The 13,259-nt window shown below is 34.9% G+C and overlaps 1 pseudogene; it reads left to right on the top strand.

Moving 5' to 3' along the window:
- The first annotated feature begins 228 nt into the window (after positions 1-228).
- LOC116142474 lies at positions 229-6,121 on the top strand (annotated as a pseudogene).
- Positions 6,122-13,259: the final 7,138 nt, after the last annotated feature.

The raw sequence follows: 13,259 nt of genomic DNA, 5'->3' as shown, positions 1-13,259 counted from the left end.
GGTGTGCACCGAATTTATGCACCAAATGACTTGGCAAAATCCTGACCATTGATTCATTATAAGTTAATATTAATCAACGGTCAGGATTTTATCATATCATTCGGTACACAATTTCAATGTACACTTTTCGGTAACTCTATCATTTTTCTGCTAAATATGCATAAGAAATAACGCATTAAGCAATAGTGTTATCTCTTGATGGGCTTTTAGAAATGGTGCCATCGTACGATGGGCTTATATGGGAAAATCTTCTCTTCTTGTGATCGGCTTTTAACAATGGTGTCATCACGTGATGGACTTTTATGGGACAATCTATATCATCTCTTGATGGGCTTTTTGGCAACATATGTCAAGGGCTTATCTCATGAAAGCGTAATGGGCTTATATGAAACAATGCCTTGGGCTTACTTGTTAGTGAATGTTATAATGATTTAGGCTTACATGTAAGAAAATGTTAAAGGCTTTTAGAATTGTCTTACGCTTTCATGTCAAAGAATGCTAGAATGTCTTGGCCTTACATGTTAGAAAATGGTAGAATGCCTTGGGCTTACATGTCAAAGAATGTCAGGAGCTTTTAGAATCGTCTTGGATTACATGTCAAAAAATGCTCGGATATCTTAGGCTTACATGTCAAAGTGTCTTACTGCCAAAGGGCTACCGTGTTGATGATGCCATGGGCGTATATTTGGGAAATGCCATGAGCTTTATTTGAGGTCCAAAAAGTAGTGATTTGGGCCTAAAACATAATTTGAGGTTTAAGTTGTAGCTTTGTACTTTAATTGGAGTTTCAATTGCGTGATTGAGTCTTGACTATGTGATTGGGCTTCCGTAGACAAAAATAGCCATCAACAAAGGTATAAGCACTTTTGAAGTTTTTTAGATAGTTTGGTTACATTTCAAAATCGCATATAAGATATCAAATAAGATATTTTACGAGTGAGGGGCGTTTAGATCATATAATATTTTATTATAAGAGTATATTATATTAACGAAAATAAATATTACTTTGAAGATTATTGAAAATATTTAGAAAATGTGTTTAGGTGGTTCGAATAAATTGGTGAATAATATGTTTGGTTGGAAGGATAAATGGATGAGTATGTTATATAAATTATTAAATTACCTTCCTTTTTAAATATTAATATAATAGTATTTTTTTATTATTATTTTTTGAATCATTTTTTTAACCCTTTAAAATTTTGCTAAAACACCCCAACCCTATAAAACTTTAATTTGTAGCAAAATCACCCCCACCCACCCCAAGCCACTGCCAATAGCCAACCACCACCACCGACCGCTATCGACAATCGACGAAATGGTGCACGATTGGCCGTATATGGCTCATCGTGCATCGACAAAGCCGGAAATGGCCATGGATCTGTGATCCATGGCCTTTTCACAGCCAGATCTATGGTCATTTCATGACTAAAGATGTGGCTGTGAAACGGCCACAGATTTGGCAATGAAAAGGCCAGATCTTTAGTCGTGAAATGTCACAACCAAAGATCTCGCCTTTTCATGGTCACATCTTTGGCCGTGAAACAGCCATAGAAACGTCAAATCTGGCAGCTTTCGGCTCACGACTGGCTAGATCCCGCTGATCGTGCACCATTATGGCGACTAACGCCGACAACCGATAGTGGTGAGTCATGGCCGACAGTGGTCTTGGGTGGTTAGGGGTATTTTGTTAACTTTTAAACTTTTTTGTGGCCGGGGTGTTTTAGCTAATTTCTCAAATATAGGGAGGCTAGGGTAACTATTATTTGGTAGACATTTGAGGGCAATTGTATCCGAAATGGTTTTTAGTTAAGGGCAAAATGGGAAGAAAAATCATATTAACCCGGTAATATTTTAATAACAACCTCTAGTAAGGCAATAAGATTACCCTTCACATTACCAATAGTAACCACTATTTATAATAAAATATTACTGTAATATTTTATTACTTGTAAAACAAACACAGGAATCTTGTAAAATAAACGAATATTACCCTCATTATCTTATTTACCCCTGTAATATTTTATTACTTGTAAAACAAACATAGGAATCTTGTAAAATAAACGAATATTACCCTCATTATCTTATTTACCCCTGATCCAAACAGTCCCTTACGGGAAAAACTCAAACCCATAAGCTCTTTTTGAGATTTCAAAAATATTCTTATTCTATTTTATATATTTGACTTGATTTATTCTTGTTTACAAAGCCCAGTCTGGCAAATTAATACTAAAAAGCTCATTTATATTTTTCTAACCAAACAACTAACAACTTTTTCATAAATGTTATATTTTCATAAGCGAGTAAATGATTTTTTCCCACCTAAATAATAGTTTAATGATACTTTTCTACCCACAGACTTTTAAAATACCACTTTACTACCCAAATTTATATTCTATTTTCGATTCTAGCATCATTGCGACCCCAAACTACCACCAAAACCCTTCAAATCTTACTTCTGCCACCCTGCCAATCGTTAACAATTGAGCGATTAGAGTTTGTGTAGCTGCCCCTCCCAAGTTAAATTCTAATCAATCCCTACAACCAACATCCAATCTTTCACCATAAAAAAACTCATCGGTCTTCCTTCTTCAAAAGCTCTAACAACTTGGACCAAGTCTACTCTTTATTCATTAGTGGAATATAAATTTGGGTAGTAAAATTATATTTTAAAAGTATATGAGTCGGAAAGTGTCATTAAGCCATTATTTGGGTGGGAAAAAGTCTTTAACTCTTTCATAAGCTCTTATTGTATAAGCTCTACTTTTAAGTCGCACCAATTGAACCCTTAATACCTTTTATTTAAATGTAATTGCACTATAGAATTTATATAAATTATAATGAAGCCGTAACTTTATTTATAATTGTTTATACCCTTGACCTAACAAACATTATACTAATAATAATGTTACACCAACAACCTTCTCTAGTAAACTTTGTCTCACAACTTCCTTTTTGAGCTGCCAACTTATCGCCCACATCAACCAAGTTGCAATGTCAGTTCCCAGTTCCCACTCAATTTAAAAGAAAAAGGAAAATTTCTTGAGACACCCTAAAATTCAAAATCATGTAACTTTGCTTGATTCATTATTTTGATGTTTTTTACAATAGTAATTTGGAAAAGTAAAATTGAATTGAGCTTATGAGAAAAATAATTATTAATATTTTGAGTTGAATAAAATAGAATTAGATTTTGAGAATATTGAAATAAATATATTTTTAATATTGAAATAAATGTATTTTTAAGTTTTTAGAATAGAACAGTGGAATAGGATAAAATAAAAATAATGAATAAAAAAGAGTTAAACTTCGAAAATCATTTTCCCTAAAATCTCATTGCCAAAAAATTTTCCCACGCAAAATTGAATTTGTTAAACCCCATACGCTGATTTTGAGAATATTGAAATAAATATATTTTTAATATTGAAATAAATGTATTTTTAAGTTTTTAGAATAGAACAGTGGAATAGGATAAAATAAAAATAATCAATAAAAAAGAGTTAAACTTCGAAAATCATTTTCCCTAAAATCTCATTGCCAAAAAATTTTCCCACGCAAAATTGAATTTGTTAAACCCCATACGCTCCAACACTCACAACCGAAGCCAGTCAGCCACCACCAGCCAAAACCATCACCACCCCCATTCTCCAGCTGCAGCTTCTGATAGAAACCATTATCACGCAGCGGCCGAAGCCACCACCACCACCAAATTGTCCAGAAGTGAAACCAACGAACTGGTGAGTAACAATTTTTTTTTTTTTTTCGTGTTTTGCTTAATATTATGGGTTATCACCTGACGGGAGTTTGATTTCTTGTTTATCTTGAGTGGTTCGTATTGAATTTTAGGGTTTGCAAAGAAAAATTGAATTTAAAACGAACACCACCCACCTTCTTCAGACGCAGCCGCACAGCCATTGTCACTAATATTCACCTCCGACCGAAACCAACAACAGCCACAAACCCCAGTTGCTGCTGTCACGATGAATAACGTTTTCTTCTCTGAGAGAATTGGTATTTATAAAATGATAAAATGTAGATGGATTTGATTAATTAGGGTTTTGACATTCCTAACACACGAACATTAATTGGGGCTTTTACTTTTGTTTTTAATTGAAGTTAATATGTTGCGATTGATTGGTCGTGTTATGAAGATTTTCTCTTCACGTTTCGATACTTATGGCAAGTTGTAATTTAATCACTTGCTAGAACTGCTACTCGGCAAGGATATGGAAAAGTTTGGAGGTGGAAAATGAATTTTATGTCCACTCAAAAGTATGTATATTTTATTTACTTATTTATTTATTTTTTATCTCAAGTTTACTAAATACTATCAACTTAGTTGGGTTCTATTTACTGGCAAGGAATTTGACTATAGAATTAGAATTGGCGGTCATAACAATTGAAGTGGCCTCTCCCACATGGCTTCTTTCGGTATAATCCGAATTCTCTTATGTTCAATAATACATTGTTTAGGGATCTTTTCTTATAAGGCCTTTAGCTGAATGCAATCTCATTAGTTTCTAGCTGGGCTACTGGAATGGCCTTTAATTAGTGATACTTTAAAGATAATAGAAATATCTAGCTACTTTCTTGAACCAGTGCAAGTCAAGCAATTCTTTTAATATTATAAGTCTCTTTTACTTGTTTCATAAGTTTTAGTAAATTGCTATAGGTGGGAAATTCCTTTGATGGGTTGGACATCCACAGGAGACCCATATGCCAATGCAGGTGATGCTTTTGATAGTGAAGAAGCTGCAAAGGCATTTGCTGAGAGACACGGTTGGGAGTATGTGGTACGTGTTGTTTAATTTTTGTATTGAAGTCTTTCTATTAAACATAGTTCACTTTCTCTATGTTATGATTCATGGATGTTTTGCAATTTATAATTTTCTTGGTTGGTACTAAGAATATGATTTCAGAATTTTTATTCCGTCCTCTTTCTTCGCTTCAAATTGGAAGATTTTGGTAATACCTATACTTCTTCATCCTAAATGTTTTTGTGTCACAATTATTGGGTTTTCATAGAGTAGTTCCTATTTATTTGTGTGCTTAATTTCATAATTTTCAATTATTTAATGAAATCTTCACTCAGTTGCTTCATGTGAAGTTACATGTTTATTTTTTCTGTTCATTCTTAATTTCCACCTTATTGATTATTGATGACACTTCTTTTACTAATTTTCAGGTCAGGAAGCGCCATACACCATTGCTGAAGGTTTGATACTCTTAACTAACCATTTTTATTGGCATTTTAGCTATTTGCTTCTCCATATTATAGTCGGGTGCATAATTTGTGTTCCATTCTGACATTTTTTAAACTAGGAAGAAGAATAACTTGACCAAAACATTTGACTGCAATTGAGTAGAGTTGTAGCTACTGAATTGAAGTAATTATATTTATCCAGTATCAATTACAATTATGCATCACCATATTAAATGAGAAATTATATAGTTGGTATTCCAAGTGGTTATATGATGATAGAGGTAGTCTATTTACAAGTTTAACTTATAAACTATGGAAGAAATGTAAATCAAATTTATTTCAGCTAGTCAGTTTTAAAGATGACGGACGTTGCTGCTCTTTCAACAATGGGTGTTCTGAATTAAACACTGAAAAAGCAGTGACATAAGAACTCTCTATTCCATTGTGTAGGACATATCATATTCCCCAGCCCAGTTGTGTGGTGGGTATCAAATGGAAAACTTGGTCCTGCCATTTGATACCAAATAACAAAAACCAATAACCAAATTTGGTTTGCATGAGTCCGAATCTTTCCAAGTCTTACATTGTGAAGCTTATTTTATGTTCTGTTTTTCAGGTGAAGTCATATGCAGACAACTTCTAATGGAAGGGTCTTCTGAAATCCGATGAAAACTGATAGTAAAGTCTCACATTTCTTGTTTCATAAGAGAAGTCATGCAACGGCGCATTGTGGTTTTCCTTTATTGCACATTTTTTGTAAATGGCAATAATGTTGCATTCCAAGACATAGCCCTAACGGATTCTTTGATTATAATAAAATGAGACTGACGGGTTGTACTGTTTTGTTCTTTTATCCCTCCATGAAATAATATAGCATATTTATTCTTTTCTGAATGATTATACTGTAACTTGTTAGGATCTGCATTCATCAGATAGAAAGCAATGACTTAAGTGAGAGAGATCCCTTTGGCATTCATCAAACTTTTACTAGGTTCCATGAGAGAAATGTTAAATATAACAATTTTTATTGCATTTTTTTTTGCAGTTTTTTTCCCTTTTGTATTTGTTGCTCCAAGATTGGGAAAGTGCTTCAATGCAATTTATGTAGTTTAGTGGAACAAAAGAAATGGTGTTCATCCAATTGACAAAATGAAGCTAAATTAATGCCAGTCATGCTATTAACGATTGAATTGGTCAAACTTACACCTACCCACCAAATTACTTTGCAATACATAAACTAGTCAGTTAAGTGATCAACATAACAGTCACTGTTAATGAAAAAACAAAAGGTGTGATCCCTAGGACTCAGGCAAAGGTGAACGTTGATGGGATGATGCGGCAACAAAACACTTAAACTGATTCGAGAGATCCTCAACGCGATCATCAAGGCTCTGGAACCTGTCTTGGACATGTGCCGATTGGGAATTGATGCTAGCATTATTTTGTTGAAGCCTTGAATCGATGCTAGCGCTAGTTTGCTCAAGTCTTTTAGAGATTGAGCTTAATTGTTGTAATATTTGTTGTACCAGATCAGGAGTTCTTTCTTCATATTGAGATTATCCGAATAGAGAGTTCAGGTAAGATTTGTCTGCAATTGCTGATCTTGCTCTGTTTCCTCTTCCAGTAGAGGATTCAGGCACATCATGCCTTATGGATTCAGCTTCCTGAGGTGGTGTTTCTTGTTCTTCTTGTTCTTCTTCTCCCGGTATCATTTACCATTGGCCTCGCCTAGTTTTCTGATCATCCCCATTTTTTTTTTGTAGAGAAATTGCATTCAATAAGTTTTGATCACCGAATTTTATTCTCCCACGTTCATCCATGTTAGTAAACTCAAGGTTTAACCTCTCGCAGAAAAAGTGACTAGCATTCCCAAGGAAATATCACCCTTCTCATTGATTACCTCCCTCAATTTCCTAATTAACAAGGTGGCTGAATCCATGAATCCACATGTTTTCCATCCAATGCGACTTCCATTAAAATCAAATCTCTCACCGTTACTTACCCATTAGATTGTTTCCTAGCATTGAATGAGAACATAATGAACCTATGGAAAATTCTCATTGAGGGGTTTGCTAATTTAGTTGATTTCGACAAATGTGGGTTATACGTCCCACCCTGTCCTCCAACCCTATGCCAAGCTTCCCGAGAATCCCACTGCCTTCGGGCATTAAACAATCCAGCACAATCACAATCAAGTCGTGCCGTTAACTGCCCTGGCGTCACTACATGTTCAGTATTCTTTAACTAAATAACATTGTATATGGCGGGAAATCATCACTTCCACCCTCCAAACATCTAAACTACTAAAAAACTCATAAATCAAGTGTGTGAAACCATCTAATCTTATATCAACAAGCCTTTGCCATCTCAAGTTGACAATCCAAGTATTAACCTCGTCTTTCAATCCTAAGGTTTCCAAAACTGAAAAATCAAAAGTCTTTCCAAGATAGATACCTCTTTTCTATATTTTAAATTCTTTGTTCTAGCCATGGTTGATACTATTTTGGCTTGATTGAGAGGGTTGGCTTTGATTTTGGAAGGGGTTCTTTCGACTTTGAGAGAGGTCTGAGAGAATTTTTTCGAGTAGAATGGGAAAGGAAGAATTTTATAGCAAGTGAAAAATAGCCGTTCATATGATAAGAACCAAGGTTCTGAAAACCGGACCGGACCGTCCGGTCGGACCGGTTCGACCGGTGACCGGCAGCATTTCCGGTCCGGAATACGTAAAAAACCGCTAATTACATTTAAACCGGATTGGACCGCGGCTGGACCGCCGGAATAGTGCCGAATCGCGGTCCAATCGCAGTTGAATCCCGCCGAATTCCGGCACCGATCGAGGGAGAAATCATCGCCATTAGACTTGACGGCATCTCCACTACAAAACCCTGCCATTTTCAGTGGCCGTCATCCAGCCATCGTCGCTCGCCGTTCACCTAAACTTCACGCGACCGTCAGAGTTCTTTTGTTGATTCCGGCGATTTCCGGCGTCGATGGAACTCCTTGGCACAATCATCAGAGTCGCCGGCACCTACACATCAAAAGCCCCAAGATTCCAGCTTCGATTGGCCGTCGATCGTCGCTGCCGTCACCACTCACCAGAATCTTCGCATGACAGGGGTGTTTTAGATAGATTTCAAACCTTAAGGGAGTATCATAGGGGTGTTTTTGATGAATTTTAAACCTTTAGGGACTAAATTTTTTTTACAAATTACGGTCCAACCGACCGATCCAACCGGTCAAACCGGTCAAACCGAAAACCGGACCCTTGAACGGGTCATTTTCCGGTCCGATTTTCAGAACATTGATAAGAACCCTAGTGCATCAATAAAGAACGGCTTCGATCATTCTTCACTAATTCAAATAATTAATTAAAGGTCACCAACCACACTTTTAAAATAATATAAATTTTTTTTTTTTATTTCAATTAAAATAATTAATTACGGCCACCAAACACACTTTTAAAATATTATAATTATTTAATTTCAATTCAAAATATTATAATTATTTTAAAATATTATAGTTATTTGATTTCAAGTCTCCATGTATAATTAATTTCTTTTCAAACATTAGAAAGTCCGAGGTAAAGCACCTGCTAAAAACATTATCCAATAATTTTGTATCATAATTTTTCATTTTAAATTTTGATAATATTTAGGTTGTGTTTGATTCGGGTGATATAAGATTAATCTTGTAATCTTTGTAATTTTCAAGATTCATTTGTTTGGTTGTCAAGTAATAAAATATTACGTAATTTTTTATTGCAAATAGTGTTTGGTGTTGGTAATATTAGGGATAATCAGATTACCTTCCCAATAGGTGTTAATATAAGATTACCAAGGTAATCTTAATTTTGACCCTATTTTACCCTTAATCTTTTATCATTTAGGACACATTTGCCCTCATATGTCTACCAAATAATAATTACCCAGACCCCATACATTTGAGCTAAAACACCCCAACCACAAAAAAGTTTAAAAGTTAACAAAATACCCCCAGCCACTCAAGACCACCGTTGGCCGCTAGCCACCACCATTGGCTGCCAGCGAAAGTCATCATATTAGGGAAAGACTGGTGGAATCTTGCCGGTTGTGTGTTGGTAAGGACGTTTCCGGCCATGGATTTGTGATGCAAGTTAGGAAACGACCAGATCTGCCGTTTCACGGCTAGATCTAGCCATTTTTTGCCATGGATCAAAGGTCTTACCAGTGCACGACTAGTCAGATTCGGCTGGTCGTGCGCCATCACGGCAGCTGTCAGTGGTGGTGGCTGGTTGTCGGTAGTGGCTTGGGGTGGGTGGGGGGTGATTTTGCTACAAATTAAAGTTTTATATGGCTAGGGTGTTTTAGCAAAATTTCAAATATAGGGGGTTAAAAGAAATAATTTAAAAAATAATAGAATAAAATAATATTATATTATTATTTAAAAAGGAGGGCAATTTAGTAATTTATATAACATACCCACTAATTTATCATCTCAACCAAACATATTATTATAACATACCCACCAATTTATTCTAACCAACCAAACATATTTCTCTAAAGATTCCTTGGTAATTTATCTTTCCAGTAATACAACAATCCCCCGCAATAAAACATTCCTTGAATCAAACGCACTCTTATTTGCGTTAAAAATACGTTTCAAGGAACGAGATTTTGAACGACTGCATTTCTAGTTGTCACGGGCTTATTGAAATTAAAATTGGCCGTTCTTTTAATTTGAATGGTTGTTATTGAAATTAAAATATCCATTCTTGTAATTTGAACGGTTGTTACTTTTTTGAAAGAATTCTTTGTATCATAATTTTTCATTTTAAATTTTGATAATATTTATTGGTTTTAAAATATATTTCAAGGAATGGGATTTTGAACAACCCTGTTTATAAGTGTCACGAGCTTATTGAAATTAAAACGGTTGTTCTTTTAATTTGAATGGTTGTTACTGAAATTAAAACGACCATTCTTGTAATTTGAACGACTATTACTTTCTTGAAAGATTTTTTCACTTCACCACTATAGAATTACAAAATGGAGGACGACCAAAGGAACAACCTTGTTTCTTACTAAAACAGCTTGGAAAGATACACAGTTGTTGCCGTATCCAGAACGGTTGTCTATATTAAGTAAAATAGCCAATAATATATAAAGTGCCACTGTGCAATTGAATAAGTACGGTCGTTCATGGTATATGAACGGGCCATTACTTCTTCTATGAATTAAGAACGACCTTTCTAAACAACCCATTCCTTTACGTCACGGTGTGGATTATGTTTGGAACGAACAATTTAACGACCCTGTTTTTCAAGGAACATCTTAGAAAGTTAGCATAATAACAAGAATGATCTCGTTACTTAAGGGAACGGGAAAATTTTGATACATTTATATTTTTTGCTAAATTTCAACAGATTAAATATACAAATTACTATAAAATCTTACTTCCAAATCAAGTCAAACCATAATAATGCCACTAAACAACATGTTTACTTTGTAATTCTCTACATAGAGAACATGATACAATATATATGTCACATTCATTGGCCCCAGGAAATGGAAACAAAAAAATGTACATGATCAAGGCCAAAATTCATTTTGTACTCTATATCTCCTTACCATCCGCATCTGAACCATTACAACACTTTCATCTCATATGTAGTCATGGCTTGTAACTAGCTGCAAATTTTATGTAACCCTGAAAATGGAATGATAGATTTAGTAGAGATTAATTCTCAACACCATAAAAACCTTGAATCAGACTAATCATGAATTGTTAATTGAATAATAATACAACATTGAAAGTGCTCAAAAATTGAAACACTGCGAACATCAACTGAACAAAAATAAAACATGAGGACTTAGGATCAAACCTTGTTAGAGTATGTGCCCTAGACCCAATCGATTATTGTAGAATTGACTCTTTGTAATAATGTTTACTAATCAATAAAAGACATTTTCTGCTATATCATGTAAATCATAATTGTATGTATTGATATATGTCCTTAGGATGGTAGAACCGTGACGAGGGTATCAAGTGTTTCAAAACTTGATAGTGAGAACCCTATGATCACATATGGTGGCGATTATAGAAATATCTATAGCCCCAGTATTATTCTAACCAAGGACACAGATAATACGGTAAGACTATCATAATGTTGAACGACCTTGTCGAAAGGCAGTGATTGATCTCACTTGTCAAGGTTGTTTGCCAACAACCTGGTGCAACACATGGGTGCTTACTATAGGCAAGTTCACTAGACTGATCTATCAGAGGATTCCATATAGATGGTAACCCTAGTGTCTATGGAATAAATCCTCTAACGAATGGTGATGCATGTGATCCTTAGACTTTAGATCACTGGAGTGCCTTGTGCATTGATTGGTGTAGTTTGACACTAGCCTAACGTAGTTCTATTAAGAGCTATTAACACGGTAGTGATTGGCTATATCGAGGAGTGTATCAAGGCTATGGTGTATCGACAGAGGATTCATCACTCATAGGTACAGGAGAAGTTGTTTCACTGCGCAATTCAGTGAATGGAAATGACATTAAAGTTGTGGCCATAGTGGGATTAAGTTGTTGCTCAATCCAATTTATTATTCCCGTCATTGGTCCAGTAATTGAATACAAAAATATCGAGGATAACTGAGGTTGACACTATTTCTGTACCTCAGCCTCAATGAGATAACAGATGATGAAATGATTTGATTGCACGGTAACCATATCTTTGATAGGTAGCTATTTCGCTGAATCCGAATCTGTCGGGTGACCATGATGCCTTGCTAGGGGCCAATCTTGGTTTGGGTGTAGTGAGACGATTGATTGGTGTTAATCGCGATACTACTCACTGTCGATATGATAAGGAGCCTACATGTCACACACTTAGAAGATAGTTTAAAGATGGTAAATTTTGGAAGGTATATTCGTTTTTTAGATGAATGGGCATATTGGTAATTTTGTCGTGTAATTAAATTTACTAAGGTTGTAGCCAATGCCCAATTTTATTACTAGAGTAATTTAGCAAAATTATGAATTTAATTATTAGAGTTAATATTAATATGTATATTAATATTTAACTAAATAATTAAATAAGGGTTAATACGCAATTTTACCTAATGTTCGGTTGATGCTAAACTTGAGGGGTGGAATGGATATTTTACTTATTATATAAGTAAAAGAAAATCAGGTTTTCTCAACCTAAATCATTTGTGTGGCCGTGGGAGAGTTATGAAGAGAAATTTTTTTTCTCTTCTTTTCTCAACACATTTTCTTCCATTACTTGACTCCTTAAAGCCAATAATTAATCCTAGCAAAATTAATTCTTAGTTATTGGTTTACTATCTTCGTGTGGACGATGTGAGTTCGATTTCATTCTCGAATCGATAGCGAGATCGCATTCAGAGATATTAACGAAGCCTCCAATCGCAGGTATAACTGAATCCTTGTATGGAATTTCATTATTTCAATTTAAGTATATATATATGCACACACATAACATACACTGATCTTGGCGAAATCAGAGAAATCAATGGGAGAAAATTTTTGTTTTTCCGCTGCCTTTGTTTATCGATTTACTAATAGTGGTATCAGAGTGTAAGGTCTTGATTGTATATATTTTAACTATGTTTTTGATTGATTTACTAAATTGATTACTAGAAATTGCATGTTTAGGTTTTTCAATCTATTAAAATTGCTTAAATTGACTGATATATTAATTTGGTTTGTTGAGGAATTCACATTGGATAGATTTTGTGTTACGCGCACATATATAGTATTTTGAAAACTACAATTTGCGCCAAGACGTAGAGTTTTGTAAGCCTGGAATACGTAAACGCGACACTGCGAAATAAAACTTCGCCACGGCGTAATTGTGGGATATGTTGAGTGATTGGGAATGCGCATTTGGGTTGCGACAAAATAAAACTTCACCACAGTGTGATTATGTAAGTGATCAAACAATTGTGCGATTAGAGTTGCGGCGTAATAAAATTACACCGTGGCATGAAAATGACGAAGTAGCGCGCCAAATTGTAAAATTGCGTGAGCATGCCGCGACGTAATAAAATTA

Source organism: Pistacia vera, unplaced genomic scaffold (assembly GCF_008641045.1).
Source record: "Pistacia vera cultivar Batoury unplaced genomic scaffold, PisVer_v2 Contig41, whole genome shotgun sequence".
Taxonomy (NCBI): Eukaryota; Viridiplantae; Streptophyta; class Magnoliopsida; order Sapindales; family Anacardiaceae; genus Pistacia; species Pistacia vera.
The sequence above is the reverse complement of the archived record's forward strand: the minus strand, read 5'-3'. Positions and strand labels throughout refer to the sequence as shown.